At 41.6% G+C, this 13,498-nt stretch overlaps 1 protein-coding gene across 5 annotated transcripts in view; it reads right to left on the reverse strand.

Moving 5' to 3' along the window:
* The window catches only part of LOC116677964 (sialoadhesin), a 54,986-nt gene that overhangs the window by 15,824 nt on the left and 25,664 nt on the right, over positions 1–13,498 (reverse strand). The window lies entirely within an intron of this gene.

Here is a 13,498-nt window from a genome sequence, read left to right on the forward strand (position 1 = left end):
ATGATTATACCTGAAAACTAATGAAAAGCACAAATTCACTATCACCAAAAATCAGAATATCACTTATAACCAATACAACAAAAGGATTTCTTCCACAACATGACATGAAAACATTAGGACATCATTAAGACAACATGAGGCCAACATGGGAACAACATTAAGACAACATGAGGGCAACATGAAGACGACAACAACATGAGGACAACATGGGGACAACGTAAAGGCAACATGAGGGCATTATGAAGACGACAACAACATGAGGACAAAATGGGGACAACATGGGGACAACATGAAGATAACATGGGGACATCATTAAGACAACATGAAGACGACAACATCATGAGGACAACATGGGGACATGAGGACAACATGGGGACATGAGGACAACATGGGGACAACAGTAGGACAACATGAAGGCAACATGAGGGCAACATGAGGGCAACATGAGGACAACATGAGGGCATTATGAAGACAACAACAACATGAGGACAACATGGGGACAACATGAGGACAACATGAGGGCATTATGAAGACAACAACAACATGAGGACAACATGGGGACAACATGAGGACAACATGAGGGCATTATGAAGACAACAACAACATGAGGACAACATGAGGTTAAGACCAAAACAAAAAGAGCATTTTTTCCTTCCTTCGCCTCTCTATTGATGTGCTTGGACATTGAGCCTCTTCAGCAACAACCTCTTGGTGTCTTTTGTACAGCTGTCCACTCAGCCGTCTCCCCCATGTCTGTGCAGCCTACAGACCTGGACTGAGAGACCATTTAAAGGCCTTTGCAGGTGTTCTGAGTTAATCAGCTGATTAGAGCGTGGCACCAGGTGTCTTCAGTACTGAACCTGGTCCGTTATGATCGTCACAATTATCAGAAATGAACATTTGGAATATATCACTGTGTGATGAATAAATATAATATGCAAATTCACTTTTTGAATGGAATTACTTTGATAAATCAACTTTTTCATGATATTCTAATGATTACCTGAATGAATAAAGGTTAAATAAAAAATAAAAGTCTGTGATTATCCATCAACATCCATTCCTTTAATTTTAGTCTCAATAATTCCTAATTTCTGCTTTTCTAACTCAAACATTAGGTATAATTTCCTATAAATTAGGTTAATTGACCATAAATTCCAAAAATAACTGTAAAAGTAAAGTTAATAAGTTAGTGTTACGTAGTGTTAGACGTCAAAAAAAGGACAAAAACATGAGAAAAGAAATCGATAAAAAGAATCAATTAAAGTGTTGATTTTCAATTTATACAGGAAGACAACACAGGGGTTAACTCATGAAGTTTGGCTTTTAGTCCCTAAAATGCATTATGGGAAATGTAGTATCCAGGCTCTAGGATGGCAGAATAACTGTAAAACTAAAGTTAATAAGTTGGTGTTACGTAGTGTTTAAAACGTCAAAAAAGCATCAAAAGTGTTGAAAAAAGGGACAGAAACTAAGAAAAAGTGAAACCTCACTGTGTGTCATTTTCATTTGTTTTCTTTATCTTTCACCTTTGCCCACAACAAGCATCTCTGCACCACTCAGAGTCTCAAAGGGACGTGGTTTTCGGGGGGAGGGGGGGGGGGTTCCTGTCTGAGAGGGTGCGAGCGGGCGGTTGTACATGTAGGGGAGGTGTATCCTTGTCTATGTGCCAGTGGGATAAAGACAACTAGTTCTACACATGCTTTAATTAATGACCTTGAAACGACCTTTTCATTGTAAAGGACCAGTGGACTGACCTTGGGTGGTGGGGGGGAGGCTCAGCAGAGAGGTCACACCTGGAGAGATGAGACGTTCAGGGTCATGTCAAAGTTGAGATAATAAACAACAAGAAGACGCTTTAAAATCAGTTGCACTTGCTTTAAAAACGGCAGAATTTAACATTTTAAGAGCATTTAATAGGCCGAACATCGCTGTAAAAACCAGACTACACTCTGAGAAATAAACCGTGAAATTAGATCAGATTAGATTAGATGATACTTTATTCATCCCACAGCGGGGAAATTCCCTTGTTACAGCAGCATTTTCTACAATAAAAGCAACAAAACAAACAAGTAAACACACAAGAAAAACAGGCAAACTATAGATAATGAGCAGAAGGTAGACTGGAGTAAAGTGGCGTCAAATTAAAATAAATGTTTTGTAAAGTAAAGAGCGGTTGCCATAGTACAAGAAACAATATTGCAGTGTAAGTAAGTGACGTTAAAATTAAATTGAATATGCAATTAAAGTAATAAAGCAAAAGTAGTATATTTACCTATGACCATGAATAAATAATAATAACGTAAAGAGTACCGGCAGCTCATTACCCCGACGTTCTAGCGTAATTAAAAAACAGAATTTTTCAGTTAAATAACTGTCAATGGTAGAAAAAAACAACACTTTCTGTGATATTGTAAATTAACAGAAATATAGCTGTGAGTCACATACAAGGGACAATTTCTGTGAAAATCTCCAGTCACACAGATGTTAATGTACAGATGTTTCTTAGAGTGTGTAGATTTCTCTACTCTAGTTATTATTTAATTCTTCCAGCTGATGTTATACTCACACAGCAGCTGCAGTAGAGAAGTTTCCTCCATCCTGACGTCTGGCCCAATGATGTCTGGACCTTTTTCACTTCATTTACATACACTAACCCCCCCCCCCCCCCCCCCGCCCCCCCCTCCTCTGCGCCTGCAGTATCGTTTCCGAGAGGCCACCTCGGCCAAAGTTGAATACTTTCGTTGCACATGCAAGAATACTGTCATACACTCAACATAAGCACATACATTTATACATACATACATACATATACACACACATAGATACATACATACATGCATACACATACATACATACATACATACATACATACATGCATACATACACACACCCATTCATAGACTGCATATACAACACATGCATCCTGCTTAACATGACATGTGTGCGAGTATGAGAGTATATGTGGGTAATGTCACTATAGACTATATGTATATATGTACAGTATATGCAAGTGAAGTACTTGATTTGGCCACTGCAGCTTCCTATAACCTTTAAACAGCGTGTAGGTGTAGGGGAGGAAGTGAGAAAAGAGAAGATGAGAGACGTGACCCTCGTTATGTCTGGCATCCAAATTGAAAATCAACACTTTTTCAGTGTTTGTAACTTTCACAACTCTACGTAACACTAACTTATTTACTTTAGTTTTACATTATTTTTGGCATTTATGGTCAATAAAACTCATTTATAGGAAATTATACCTAATGTTTGAGTTAGAAAAGCAGAAATTAGGAATTATTGAGACTAAAGTTAAAGGAATGGATGTTGATGATAATCACAGACTGGAATATGTCCACTTTTACTCAACTATTTCAAAATATTGGACTTTAATTTATCATTGCACCTTTAATAAAGTAGCTGTCCTCAGTTCAGGTCGTCCTGTACGTCGACTACATCTGTGTTTTTCTCCTGCATTGTGTGTTTTTATCATGTGAGTTTTTTATTGAGTTATTTTTATTGTGAGTGTGACTGTTTTCTTGATCTCCTGGTTAACCTTTGTGTTTTCCTCCCGGCTAAAGAAATACAGCTTTTCATGAGATTGATCTGCATTGCTTTCTTTCTGTATTTCAGTTCAGTCGTATCACAGCTGAGAGTCTAACACCAGGTCCCTATCACAGCTGAGAGTCTAACACAGGTCCCTATCACAGCTGAGAGTCTAACACCAGGTCCCTATCACAGCTGAGAGTCTAACACCAGGTCCCTATCACAGCTGAGAGTCTAACACCAGGTCCCTATCACAGCTGGGTCTAACACCAGGTCCCTATCACAGCTGGGTCTAACACCAGGTCCCTATCACAGCTGGGTCTAACACCAGGTCCCTATCACAGCTGAGAGTCTAACACCAGGTCCCTATCACAGCTGGGTCTAACACCAGGTCCCTATCACAGCTGAGAGTCTAACACCAGGTCCCTATCACAGCTTAGAGTCTAACACCAGGTCCCTATCACAGCTGGGTCTAACACCAGGTCCCTATCACAGCTGGGTCTAACACCAGGTCCCTATCACAGCTGGGTCTAACACCAGGTCCCTATCACAGCTGAGAGTCTAACACCAGGTCCCTATCACAGCTGGGTCTAACACCAGGTCCCTATCACAGCTGAGAGTCTAACACCAGGTCCCTATCACAGCTTAGAGTCTAACACCAGGTCCCTATCACAGCTGGGTCTAACACCAGGTCCCTATCACAGCTGGATCTAACACCAGGTCCCTATCACAGCTGGGTCTAACACCAGGTCCCTATCACAGCTGAGAGTCTAACACCAGGTCCCTATCACAGCTGGGTCTAACACCAGGTCCCTATCACAGCTGAGAGTCTAACACCAGGTCCCTATCACAGCTGGGTCTAACACCAGGTCCCTATCACAGCTGAGAGTCTACACCAGGTCCCTATCACAGCTGAGAGTCTAACACCAGGTCCCTATCACAGCTGAGAGTCTAACACCAGGTCCCTATCACAGCTGAGAGTCTAACACCAGGTCCCTATCACAGCTGGGTCTAACACAGGTCCCTATCACAGCTGGGTCTAACACCAGGTCCCTATCACAGCTGGGTCTAACACCAGGTCCCTATCACAGCTGAGAGTCTAACACCAGGTCCCTATCACAGCTGAGAGTCTAACACCAGGTCCCTATCACAGCTGAGAGTCTAACACCAGTCCCTATCACAGCTGGGTCTAACACCAGGTCCTATCACAGCTGGATCTAACACCAGGTCCCTATCACAGCTGGGTCTAAACACCAGGTCCCTATCACAGCTGAGAGTCTAACACCAGGTCCCTATCACAGCTGGGTCTAACACCAGGTCCCTATCACAGCTGGGTCTAACACCAGGTCCCTATCACAGCTTGGTCTAACACCAGGTCCCTATCACAGCTGGGTCTAACACCAGGTCCCTATCACAGCTGGGTCTAACACCAGGTCCCTATCACAGCTGAGAGTCTAACACCAGGTCCCTATCACAGCTGAGAGTCTAACACCAGGTCCCTATCACAGCTGAGAGTCTAACACCAGGTCCCTATCACAGCTGAGAGTCTAACACCAGGTCCCTATCACAGCTGAGAGTCTAACACCAGGTCCCTATCACAGCTGGGTCTAACACCAGGTCCCTATCACAGCTGGGTCTAAACACCAGGTCCCTATCACAGCTGAGAGTCTAACACCAGGTCCCTATCACAGCTGGGTCTAACACCAGGTCCCTATCACAGCTGGGTCTAACACCAGTAGTGGTAGTTTTATTTATTTTTTTGTAATATGGGTTATTTGACAGGGTCAACATTCAAAAAGGTCAGAAAAAGTATATTAATAACTCAACAAAATCATACAATTTTACAAATATGTATTCACAATGTATTCAACAATAACACAATATACATAACATGTAGATATGATGCGCACAGATGTGTAAACAGTGTAAACACACATCCTCTGTACGCCGTATGGACCGGCAGGCTGGCCGTCACCAAGTCCACGTAGACCACTTCATTTGGATGTTCTTCTGTACGAGGCCATGTTGGGGAAACTGCCGGCTTATTCATGTAATCTCCTCAAGCAGAAGTCCTGCTGGTTCCATCTCCGGTCCACCAGAGGGCGCTCTCACCAGGTTTAAGGGTTTTTACTGAGCTGGGAAGAAAGCCTTCTCTTACTTTGCTCCATCGTCTTGGAATAACTTGCAAAACTGCTCCATCTAAATGATCTGGTCCCATTAAATGAATTTAAGGCCATGTTAAAATGTCATGTGACTCAAAAATGCCACATGTGACCTGTCCTTTCCTCTGAGTTTTGTCTGTGCTGTATTTCTGTTTAAATTGTAACAGGTGTGCCCATCTTGGCCAGGTCTCCCTTGAAAAGAGATTTCAATCTCAAGGGACTTCCTGGTCAAATAAAGGTTAAATAAAAAATTAAAAAAAATCCACGCCCTCAATCAACATAGCTAAATATCCGCCCATCCTGAATCTGCCGACAGTGGCGGAAGGTGCTTGCAGCTCTGCTGCTGTGTGGGGGGGGGGGGCTATTCCTGGTCAGATATCGGGGGGGAAACACCCAAGAAGCTCCTGTTGAACTTCAGTGACAGAAACAGGCAGGTGTGAATTATTCTCTGTACACCTTTTACGCCTCTTAAAGATTGCATAACCCACGATACAAACACCAATACCAACAACAACAAAAACAACACCAACACCAACACCAACACCACCACCAACACCACCACCAACACCACCAACACCAACACCAACACCAACACCAACACCAACACCACCACCAACACCACCACCAACACCACCACCACCAACACCAACACCAACAACTATCACCCCGATTTTTGACCCCGACCGCCCTGGTTCCTTTAGGGTGGTGATGCAGACGGACTTGGAGGTAACATTTCCCCCTTCCCGTTTTCTCTCTTTAATGCTACACTCATATCTCCCATAGTCGCTGCTGGTCACATTCTTCAGAACAAAAGATAGGTCCCTGGTCTCCGGGTCACTTTGCAGGTGCACACGGTTCCTAAAGGATGGATCCTGGATGTCTGTGTCAAGCTGCACATCCCGGTAAAAGATGACATTTTGTGACCCCCGGTCAGTTTTGTTCCAGTTAACAGCTACGATACTGGCATTGCTGGAAACGTTACACTGTAGAGTGATATTCTCTCCAAGCTGAGGTTCCAACGTCTGTTCTGAAACACAAGGATAAAATAAAAAGTTACAACTGTTCAAGAACAACATACATGTTGATGATAGATGTCTCCAGTAGGGAAGCAGTGATCTGACTTTCTCTGTCCTGATACCAATACCTGGGCTTTGGGCGCGGACCGATCCGTTAACACCACGCCAAATCCCATTCTCAGATTTAACACTTTAAAGTTTCTATCCGCCACATACAGCATTTAAGGAAAAACTCTTTCAAACGAAGTTCCCCTGTTACTCTCGTTGTTTTCTCCTTCCTAGAAGTGTTGAAGAACACCAGGAGGAATTTCCAGGAGTTGAGTTTTCATATATAAAACTAAAATATGACTGGTGTGTTGACTGCATGCCAAATTAATCAGAGCACACAAGACCAATTTGGCCAAAAGTTACAGTATGAAAGGTTGCTGCCAAACAGCATTTAAAATCCAGAATTGTTTTCTAAAACATCTAAATGATCTGGTCCCATTAAATCAATTTAAGGCCATGTTAAAATGTCATGTGACTCAAAAATGCCACATGTGACCTGTCCTTTCCTCCTGAGTTTTTGTCTGTGCTGTATTTCTGTTTAAATTGTAACAGGTGTGCCATCTTGGCCAGGTCTCCCTTGAAAAAGAGATTTCAATCTCAAGGGACTTCCTGGTTAAATAAAGGTTAAATTAAAATATATATATATCCACGCTCTCAATCAACATAGCTAAAATATCCGCCCATCCTGAATCTGCCGACAGTGGCGGAAGGTGCTTGCAGCTGTGCTGCTGTGGGGGGGGGGGAGCTAGTCCCGGTCAGATATGGAGGGGAAACACCCAAGAAGCTCCTGTTGAACTTCAGTGACAGAAACAGGCAGGTGTGAATTATTCTCTGTACACCTTTTACACCTCTTAAAGATCGCATAACCCACGATACAAACAACAACAAAAACAACACCACCAATAACAACACCAACAACTATCACCCCGATTTTTGACCCCGACCGCCCTGGTTCCTTTAGGGTGGTGATGCAGACGGACTTGGAGGTAACATTTCCCCCTTCCCGTTTTCTCTCTTTAATGCTACACTCATATCTCCCATAGTCGCTGCTGGTCACATTCTTCAGAACAAAAGATAGGTCCCTGGTCTCCGGGTCACTTTGCAGGTGCACACGGTTCCTAAAGGATGGATCCTGGTTCTCTGTGTCATGCTGCCCATCCCGGTAAAAGATGACATTTTGTGACCCCCGGTCAGTTTTGTTCCAGTTAACAGCTACGATACTGGCATTGCTGGAAACGTTACACTGTAGAGTGATATTCTCTCCAAGCTGAGGTTCCAACGTCTGTTCTGAAACACAAGGATAAAATAAAAAGTTACAACTGTTCAAGAACAACATACATGTTGATGATAGATGTCTCCAGTAGGGAAGCAGTGATCTGACTTTCTCTGTCCTGATACCAATACCTGGGCTTTGGGCACGGACCGATCCGTTAACACCGCGCCAAATCCCATTCTCAGATTTAACACTTTAAAGTTTCTATCCGCCACATACAGCATTTAAGGAAAAACTCTTTCAAACGAAGTTCCCCTGTTACTCTCGTTGTTTTCTCCTTCCAAAAGAAGTGTTGAAGAACACCAGGAGGAATTTCCAGGAGTTGAGTTTTCATATATAAAACTAAAATATGACTGGTGTGTTGACTGCATGCCAAATTAATCAGAGCACACAAGACCAATTTGGCCAAAAGTTACAGTATGAAAGGTTGCTGCCAAACAGCATTTAAAATCCAGAATTGTTTTCTAAAACAGGGGGGGGGGCTACATTCACTTCACTCAACAGAGAACGAGGGCAAGACAGCATCACTGATCTGTTTTAACCAAATTCTCTCTGCCGCCCGCCTGCATAACTCAGAGATACAACTTGGACCAGCATCAGAAGATAGGAGATGTTTAGCGAGAGGGAGAAAGCTCAGAGACTTTGAACGCCACACAGCGCAAATGACTGGACTATGATGCATTGGGTGGCATGATAAAATATTTTGGTTAAAGTAGCACATTTTACACTGCCAAGAGGTCAGCAGTTCTGTGTGGGTTTCACGCTGTTATAGGTTTATACATTTCTATTTACGTTTGCTATGCCATTTGGACATGTTCAAGATTTTATTGTTTGTTTTTAAAGACTAAATTTGACTGAAATTTCAACTGTGCGGGAACACAACCGGTCGTTGCGGTCTTCACTCAATTGGTTTTAGAAGTCCCAAGGTCCAGGTCTAAACGGTGGGGGGGTCAGGCTTTTGCGATTACTGCCCCAGGACTCTGGAACAAGTCACCACCCCCCCCCGATATACGTACTGTTACAGATGTCGCTCTTTTTAGGTCCAAATTTAAACCATATCTGTTGAGTCTGGCTTTTAATCCGTAGCTGTGGTGGGACAATTTCGTTCTTTTTGTTTCTTTGTAACTTTTCTGATTTTAATGTTTTCTATGTTTATTCTTTCCATTGTATTTTGTAAATTTACTCATTTTGTTAAGCACTTAGGATACCTGCTGGTAGTTGTAAAGTGCTATATAAATACATTTTGATTGATTGATTGATGTACATTTGCACATTTATAATAATGTGTGGAGCTGGTCCGATTCCATTTTTTGCTTCCCGATTCTGATACCTGAACTTGCGTACTGGCCGATACCGAGTACTGATTGGATACCAGTGTGTCATATATTTTATTATAATGTTTTGACAGCTGTGTACTACTCTCCCTGTATGGATGTGATGTGACTTAGAGGTACAGGGTTCCTTTGTGTAAATATAACAGGTATAAGCACTCATTTGTCCCTATCGCAGTAAAGCTCATTAATGAGCAGAGATGAACGTTTGACTATGAATATTTTTTATGTATATCTGGGACTGTGATCGATGAATGAAATTGGTTTTGTTTTGAAGTATGGCTTTTATCTTATTTATTATAGGAAATTGTAAATCTGCAATTTGCACAGGAGTAGCCCATATGTCGACTGTACATTTGTCTTTTAATTGTTTTTAACCTTGTTCTGTCATTGTGTCTGTAACTCTTGCAGTAAGTTGCTCAGTGTCCAAGCAAATTTCTCCTTAAGGAGACCAATAAAAGTACTTTGACTTTGACTTCTATCTTTGTCGTCGGTCTGGCTCAGCTTAAACTCTCAAACATTGAACGTTATAACAGAAAAGAACAAAACTACTATAACGGAGATTTTCCTTAGGGCTTTATTACATGGTATCTTCCCAATACCAGCGTTTAGGCAGTCTCAGAGGTGATCCCAGTATCGGTGCATCCCTAATAATGTAATTTGCATTCATTCTGAGTCTATAAACAATGTTGATAGTGTTAATGTGTTTTTTTTGTTGTTGCCTGTGTTTGTTGGAAAGCAATGCCACACATTTCGTTACATAGTCCAATCAAATTGAATTGAAGATATCTGGCTGTAAATAGTGTGCTATGAGGATTAACACAGTGTTATAGAGATTTTACGTTTATGCCCTTCAGAAATACAGATACAGACACTCTTGGGCATCGGACTTGGTGGCTACAGTACCCCAGCAATGCCTGGCAGTGCTAGTGGTAATTTATGATGTTTAATAAATTATTGGTGGTATGTGTTTATATCGAATATCTTTCCTGGACAATTAAATCCAAAACTACCAGCGTGAAAACAACCAAGCCTATCCAGGACCGCCAACACCAGATCCACCTCTTTCTCTCAGTTAGAGGAGTCAACATTGGACTTTAAAAAGTCTACAATAGTAGTAGTAGTAGTAGTAGTAGTAGTAGTAGTAGTAGTATCAGTAGTAGTAGTAGTAGCAGTAGCAGCAATAGCAACAGTAGTAGTAGTAGTAGTAGTAGTAGTAGTAGTAGTAGTAGCAGCAATAGCAACAGTAGTAGTAGTAGTAGTAGTAGTAGTAGTAGTATATATCAGGCCGTTTTTCACCTGATATTTTGTGTATCCCACCCCCTAACATGCAAAGGGTCTGTCCTGTCATCATGTGTGTTATTTTGTGTCTTTAATAGGTCACAATAAACACCTGACAAAATATGGAGAGGGCTGCTCTTGTCTAGCAAAAGTTACATGGGGATACCCAAAATATCAGGCCATTTTTCACCTGAAATTTTGGGTATCCCCATGTAACTTTTGCTAGACAACAGCAGACCTCTCCAAATTATGTCAGGTTGTTCCTTGTGACCTGGTTAACACACAAAATAACACACATGATGACAGGACAGACACACAAAATAATAGGTGAAAAACGGTCTGATATTTTGCGTACCTCCTATGTAACTCATATGGTAGACAGGTGAAAAAAAGTGTTTAGTTGAAAAGCCATATTAAACTAATTAATTAAAACAGAAATCACGTTAGAGGACAGGGAGGATACGCCTATCAGTCCATAATAGTAAACGACGCTCTAAACAATTCACACGTCGCCTTAATGTAACAGACAAATACACGTATCTATGTAGTTAACTGAGACCCATGTTACTATGGAAAACCCGCCGAGTCTTCCACGCTATTTGTTCCATTTAAGAGGTAAAGTCAAAGTGCAGCAGTTAAACAACTCGAAAGGCAGCAGTATGGAGTTAGATTCCTGCCAAAAGGTTGTACACAAAAAATGTGTTTCACACAAATAAAAGTTTTTTGTACATAAAAAATGTGTTGCACACAAATAAAAGTTGTTTTGCAAACTGTCTTCAAACGTTACACACACATAAAACTTGTTTTACAAACTGTCCCAAACGTTGCACTCAAAATATCATTTATAAATTGTCCCGAGTACAAAACGGTCTCTGCTCGCTCAAACAGCCTCTCCTCGAGTACGAAACAATTCCACACCCCTCTGTGGCAAATTTCTGCCAAAAGTCACATGATACATTGGGAGTAGTTCTGACTTTGTGACAGCAGGGGGCGCTCTCAAAACAATGAAACGCCCGGTTTGGCTGAGGAAGACAGACGGCATTTCACAGCTAACACCATGAGCACCCCACAGGGGAGTTTCCAAACTTTCACGGTGAAATATTAATATCTGACTATGCCATAACTATGCGATAGAGCATTTACAATTTCAGTTAAAGGCACCGCTATGTCACGGCAAGGGACCATGTTACTTTTCAAATCAAATATTGTTGTAGGCTTCAAGTGCCTATACAATAGACAGTATTTTTTTGTTAAAAAACAACAACATAAAACCCATTATGATCTGTTAACAATGCCTTTATCTTGGTATCCACTCTGGTTCTATCTATTTAAAATACCACAATAAAGGGAGAAGCTAACCAGAGGGTCAGATATTAATATTTCACCGTGAAAGTTTGGAAACTCCCCTGTGGGTGCTCATGGTGTTAGCTGTGAAAGAGCGCTCCCTGCTGTCACAAAATCAGAAACTACTCCTAATGTATCATGTGACTTTTGGCAGAATTTGCCACAGAGGGTGTGGAATTGTTTCGTACTCGAGGAGAGGCTGTTTTGAGCGAGCAGAGACCGTTTTGTACTCGGGGACAATTTATAAATGATATTTTGAGTGCAACGTTTGGGGACAGTTTGTAAAACAAGTTTTATGTGTGTGTAACGTTTGAAGACAGTTTGCAAAACAACTTTTATTTGTGTGCAACACTTTTTTTATGTACAAACAACTTTTATTTGTGTGAAACATTTTTTTTGTGTACAACCTTTTGGCAGGAATCTAACTCCATAACATCCTGTCAGCGTCACATACTCTGATTCAGACTCAGTGCGATAGCGCCTCCTGCTGGAACATCCTTTTATTAGCAGCTACTTTCAGAAACAGGAGAAGGAAATGAACTCTTATTCTTCATAGGTAAGTCAATGATTTAGCTTACAGATAAGCAATGCTGTTACTCAGTATTACAGTTAGGATCCCACAGCTACAGTGGTGGAAGTTGTTAACTTCATAGTTAATCTGCTCCGACACACCGACAGTTCACGTCTCCGCTCGAAGAAACGAGCTTAATCTCCACCTGCAAGGTGCAGGGCAGACGGTCCTGGACATGTACCAAACATGGGCTGCTTTTGTTGACATTCTTTCAAGCCACAATTAAATGTCAGTCCTCCTTTTCCCTGTAAGGACTTTAAGATTCCCCTGGCAACATTGTATTGTCTGTATTTTATACCTTTATATGTCATTAATGTTCTGTCCTCTGGACCCCATAGAGACAGTAGGGGAGAGGAGGATGTTAGCCAGCTGACATCCATCATGGACCACACCCCCCCCCCCCACATGACATGTGGGGTCCCTGAGCAGCTCCTTCAGCAGCAGACTGATACCCCCCCACGGTGTAAGAAGGACCGGTACCGCAGGTCTTCATCCCGGTCTCTGTCAGACTCTACAATACCTGCACCACCTGATAGTGTTGTAGTTTCTCTTCCTGTTTTTTATTTAATCCACACACTCTCTGTATATCTTTACGGTATTTATATTTTTTGATAACAAGTACTTCATTTTCCATATTATTCATGGTCGCGGGGGATATAACTATATATTATGGTTACCTATTTGCTTTATAACTTTAATACATTTTCAATTAATTTTAAAGTCACTTACTCACACTGCAATATTGTTTTTGTACTATGGCAACCGCACTTTACTTTACAAAACCTTTATTAGACGCACTTTACTCCAGTCTACCTTCTGCCAGTTGTCTGTGTGTGTGCCTGTCTTCTTGTGTTTACTTGTTTGTGTTTGTTTTGTTTTGCTGTTATTGTTGAGAATGCTGCTGTAATAAGGAATTCCCCCGCTGTGGG

Source organism: Etheostoma spectabile, unplaced genomic scaffold (genome assembly GCF_008692095.1).
Source record: "Etheostoma spectabile isolate EspeVRDwgs_2016 unplaced genomic scaffold, UIUC_Espe_1.0 scaffold00006261, whole genome shotgun sequence".
NCBI lineage: Eukaryota > Metazoa > Chordata > Actinopteri > Perciformes > Percidae > Etheostoma > Etheostoma spectabile.